Raw genomic sequence first — 6,030 nt, 5'->3', positions numbered from 1 at the left:
GCACGAGCAGGGAAAGGGGCAGAGGGAGAGGGAGAAGCGGACTCCTTGCTGAACAGGGAGCCCCACACTCCGCCAGCTGATCCCAGGACCCCGAGATCATGACCTGAGCCAAAGTCGGATGCTTAACTGACTGAGCCACCCAGGCACCCTGAGAATGTTTTTTAAAGATTTATTTGAGACTCGTGTGTGCACGAGTCAGGGGAGGGGCAGAGGGAGAGAGAGAGAAGCAGACTCCCAGCTGAGTGCGGAGGCCCCTGCAATGCAGGACTCAATCTCACAACCCTGACTGAGATCATGACCAGAGCAGAAGTCAAGAGTCAGATGCTTACTGACTGAGCCACCCAGGTGCCCGTGAAGAATTTTTTACTTAGAGTAATGAAAAAGTCAGATTTTGTCTTAAAAAGCCCATTCTGGCAGTTATATGAAAGACAGATTGTAGAGTATAGTGACTGGAGACACTTCTGCCTATAGTCTAAGTGAAAAAGAACATAGTCCTGAATAGGGAAAATAGCAGTGGAATTAAGAGGTTGGACATTGGGGAGGGTATGTGTTGTGGTGAGCTCTGTGAATTGCATAAGCCTGATGAATCACAGACCTGTACCCCTGAAACAAATAGTACATTATATGTTAATAATAAAAGCTAATAAATAAAATTTTAAAAAAAATTAAAAAGAGGAAGGAATGGATGTGATGGGCATCCAGTAGAATTTAAAGGACTTAGTGACTGAATGGTTTTGGGAGTGAGAAAGTGCAAGGTGACTCCCAGTTATTTGACTTGAGTGAATGGGTGGATGCCATTCATACCTCTTTTGGGCCATTAAAATAGCCTCCTAGTTGATCTTCGGTCTTTACCCTTTCCAGTTTATCCTTCACATTCCCATCAGAGTGATATTTCTAAAATACACTTTATATATATCTTATCACTTAAAATTTCTAGTTGCTACCTACAAGTCTGCAAAAGAAAATCTGTGCTGCTTACTTTGGGTTTCTTGGCAGAGAACAGTACAGCCTCACTGAAAACACCTATTTTTTATAGCATACCTCATAAGGACATAATACCATACGATTATTCCAAGAGTACCTTGGAAGGCAGTTCCCAAACCCACACGTATTTTGATTACTTTCTGGAAAGACCATGACAGACGGTTGAAATCCTGAACCCCCGTATTCTTGACAAGTTGTCTTCTACTGTTACTGTAAGGTCTCAGACACACCAAGAAAATAATTGCTTTTTCCTACCAACTATGGATTTGGCCCCAAACCAACATAAACACCACCTAGAACAGGCAGCTCTCAAAACTCTAGATGAAACACAGATGAAGGGGCTTCTTTGGCTCCTTACTCCGAGACCTATTCTCTAGTCATTGCTTTTAAATATTTGTCATCTTAGAAACAAAAAAACAACTAAAAGTGACCCAAGGGAACAGAAGCTTCTCCCTGCCCCTAAATTTCTAAAATATGAGCCAGAGATTTTACACTGGCAGCTGCTAGGCCAAATTCTACTTGCAAACATCTTTTGCTAGCCAACACAGTGATGTCCCACAAAATGGTTTAAAAAAATAATAAAATCCTTATCCCTTCCCTACCGTCAAAACGTGAAAAATGAATTTGCAGTAGGGGTGGGGGTGCTCAGTACATTTTGGCATTCCCCAAATCAACCGGAGCTAGAACAGTATTCCTCTTTAGGTGGAGTATTTGGCTTCCAATTCATCACCTCTGGTCCAGTTCCTTCATGTGGGTTAGGCTTCTCGATCATTAATGTGCATGCAAATCACCTGGTAAATGCTGTTAACATTCAGATTTTGATTCAGGAGTTCGGGGTGAGGCCCAAGATTTGTTCTCAGGTAATGCTAACACTGCTGGTCCAGAAGCCCTACTTCAGTGACAAGGAATTGGGTAAGTAGCATGGTACTCTCATGCTCTCCTTTGGAGCCAACAGTCTGGTTTTGGATTGTAGTTCAACCACTTATTAGTTGAGCCACCCTGAGAGAAGTTCCTACATTAAGTAGGCCTTAGCTTCCTCATTTACAAAATGATGGTACTAATAATCCTTAACTCAAAGGAGTTTAGAAAAGATTAAGTGAGTCATTGTACATGACAGGTCTCAAAAGAGTGCATGGCACACAATAAGAAATCAATCAATGTTAATTATTATGATTCATTTTTTAAGTTATCATGGGTCACTCACTTCCTTAAAATTACGGAATGGTTGCTTTCTGCCCGTGGACGCCGCAGAGTAAGCATCGTTTAAGTCTCCCCTCCCACCGCCGTCATGTCTAAGTCAGAGTCTCCCAAAGAGCCTGAACAGCTGCGGAAGCTCTTCATCGGAGGTTTGAGCTTTGAAACAACCGATGAGAGTCTGAGGAGCCATTTTGAGCAATGGGGAACGCTTACGGACTGTGTGGTAATGAGAGATCCAAACACCAAGCGCTCCAGAGGCTTTGGGTTTGTCACGTATGCCACTGTGGAGGAGGTGGATGCAGCCATGAACGCAAGGCCACACAAGGTGGATGGAAGAGTTGTGGAACCAAAGAGGGCTGTCTCAAGAGAAGATTCTCAAAGACCTGGTGCCCACTTAACTGTGAAAAAGATTTTTGTTGGTGGCATTAAAGAAGACACTGAAGAACATCACCTAAGAGATTATTTTGAACAGTATGGGAAAATTGAAGTGATCGAGATCATGACTGACCGAGGCAGTGGCAAAAAGAGAGGTTTTGCTTTTGTAACATTTGATGACCATGACTCTGTAGACAAGATTGTCATTCAAAAATACCATACTGTGAATGGCCACAACTGTGAAGTAAGGAAAGCCCTATCTAAGCAAGAGATGGCTAGTGCTTCATCCAGCCAAAGAGGTCGAAGTGGTTCTGGAAACTTTGGTGGTGGTCGTGGAGGTGGTTTTGGTGGGAATGACAACTTTGGTCGTGGAGGGAACTTCAGTGGTCGAGGTGGCTTTGGTGGCAGTCGAGGTGGTGGTGGATATGGTGGCAGTGGGGTTGGCTATAATGGATTTGGTAATGATGGAAGCAACTTTGGAGGTGGCGGAAGCTATAATGATTTTGGCAATTACAACAATCAATCCTCAAATTTTGGACCCATGAAAGGAGGAAATTTTGGAGGCAGAAGCTCTGGCCCTTATGGTGGTGGAGGCCAATACTTTGCCAAACCACGAAACCAAGGTGGCTATGGTGGTTCCAGCAGCAGCAGTAGCTATGGCAGTGGCAGAAGGTTTTAATTACTGCCAGGAAACAAAGCTTAGCAGGAGAGGAGAGCCAGAGAAGTGACAGGGAAGCTACAGGTTACAACAGATTTGTGAACTCAGCCAAGCACAGTGGTGGCAGGGCCTAGCTGCTACAAAGAAGACATGTTTTAGACAATACTCATGTGTATGGGCAAAAAACTCGAGGACTGTATTTGTGACTAATTGTATAACAGGTTATTTTAGTTTCTGTTCTGTGGAAAGTGTAAAGCATTCCAACAAAGGGTTTTAATGTAGATTTTTTTTTTTTTGCACCCATGCTGTTGATTGCTAAATGTAATAGTCTGATCATGACGCTGAATAAATGTGTCTTTTTTAAAAAAAAAAAAAAAAAAAAAAAAAATTACGGAATGGTTTTCCAATGACCTCAGCATGAATTCAGACTCCTTGACGTGGATTACAATGCCCTTCGTGACCTGGCCCCTATTTTCCTCTCCATCCTCGTCTGTCTACCTTTTGTCCCTAGCAAGGCACTTTAATCTTTCTCATCTTGATCCCTCTGTCCTAGGCGTTCTCTTTACCTAGAATACCCTTCTGTTTCTTTATCCAGCCAACTCCTAAAAGCCCTTCAACATTTAGTTGAAGCAACTCAAGTTCATTAAGTTGGAATTCTTCCCAGACCCTGCCCATCACCACTGTGGGTTATAACGGTAGCTCTCTTACAGGTCCCCATAGTATCGAGGGCCCAACACTTTCCACATTACATTGTCATAGTCAGATTGTCTCTCTTCTTTGGGGAAACTCCTGTGGTCGTAAGCTTTCAATAAGTGTCCATTGTGGAATTAATAAATGAATAAATGACCAAATATATTCCTGGTGTTCTTGTAGATCTCTGTTGGCCCAAATGCTTTTATGAGGCCTCTTCGTTTATGGGTCACAGATCTCTGAACTTTAAGGACCCAGACAGGCTACAGCCCCGTTCTCCCCCTTCCCAGGGGTGCACGCAGACTCACCACTGCCATGACCCCCACCAAGGAACTGGTAACATAACAGCCCTGTAGATAATACTCAGACATTGCAGTAGTTCTTGCATTTTCAGATTCAAGAATACAGCCAATGGAGGTATGTATGTGGGGCTCAATCATCAGCTAAGCTACTAACCTAGAACAGTGATTTTTAAACCTACATTCAGCAGACTCAATTAAAATGCTAGGTGCTTTGCATAAACCATATTCACTTCACCTTCTTAACTCCTCTTCTGGCCTCTGAGACCTCTCACAATCTAGCTCCAGTCTGCTTTTCCAACTAAGTCTCACTGCCCTCACTGTGCTCCAGCCACACCAGCCAAAAGCAGGCTGAGATACCCAGCTGCCGTCTGCAGGGTCTTCACAGGAGCTAGTTCCTTGACCTGAGATGCATACCCATCCCCCCACCCCCGCCACTCCCATACATATAGACAGACTCCATACTGTCTCTGCCTCCTTTTCAACTCCAGAACACAAGCTCCTTGAGGCCCAGACTTTGTTTTTTGTTTTTATTTTTGTTTTTTTTCCCCCCACTGCTCTATTTCTAACACTAAGAGTCGTGCCATAGGAAGAGCTCAATAGATATTTGTTGAATGTTGAGTGAGTTAACACTTCCTATCAGGTCACTACTTAACTGTGACCCCCATGCTCACCCATCTAAGGGCAGCCTCCCTCTCCATTTAATTCTAGATGAGCTGCCTGCTGGGTTTGTTTGTTTTTATGACATCTATCACTGATTATAAATATTTTCATTTGCTCACCTTTCTCTTCCCCCTGCGTTATCTCCAACAGGCTCTAAGAAGGAAGAAAGGATAATAATTTTGTTCAGTGTCTGGCACCTAGTACTTAGTTGATAAATATTTTTTCTCTAGAGTTGTTCAGTGAAAATTAACTGGCCAAAGAAGAATAGTGGCACTATTATTTCATTTTATTTATCTGACATACAAAATCCTACAAAAGTTTCAAGGGCCCTTTGTAGCTTTAAAACAGGAAGAAACCACTAGTATTACCTTAAGAAAGTCAGAATGGGAAAAAGCCTTAGATGCCATGAGGTCCATTTTCCTTGCTCGGCAGATAAGTAAATTGGGGTACAGGAAAGGGAAGGACTTGCGCAGCTAGTTAGGAGCAAGATTGGAAATAAAACCCAGGATTGCTCACTGTGCATGATTCATCCATCAGTGAGGAATAATTTATGTCCTTACCCTGTGTACTTTGACTTTTGTGCTCAAAATGAAGCTAGGCTTCATGCAGTGGTTCTTAGCTCTGGTTGCACAGGCTGCAATCACCTGGAGAGCTTTAAAAAGTACTGATGGCTGAGACCCACCCCCAGAGATTTTCATGTAATTAGGTTAAAAATCCTGATGCCAGGCTACAGTCCCAACCAATTAAATCAGAATCTCTGGGGATGGGGCCTGGGCATCACCATTTTTAATGCTCCCCAGCTGATTCCAACAATCCAGCCAGGATTGAAAAGCACAGGTTAAGAGGAAGAAAGGGATGCACCTATTTTGATTCATTTGAAAACAGAACTCAGGACTCCTAGCTAGTATCAGTCTAATCTCTTGACCAGGTTTTCTTCCCTAATTATCAGTCCTTGGAAAAAGTCATTTGTAAAGAGCCGTCCCCAACTTAATCAGAATAGAGCCAACAGTCCTGGTATGTCTGGATCAATTAATCTTGTACATAAGGACTCTGCTTGAGATAATTTTCATAGCCAAGTTCACAATAACCCAAGGTAGACAGGAGGCAGGGTTGATTTCTTCATGATACTCTCTACCCAGAAGAAATTTCCAATGGTCAAGAGGA

The sequence above is a fragment of the Zalophus californianus genome, chromosome 6, assembly GCF_009762305.2.
Source record: "Zalophus californianus isolate mZalCal1 chromosome 6, mZalCal1.pri.v2, whole genome shotgun sequence".
Taxonomy (NCBI): Eukaryota; Metazoa; Chordata; class Mammalia; order Carnivora; family Otariidae; genus Zalophus; species Zalophus californianus.
This window is presented reverse-complemented; position numbering follows the sequence as displayed.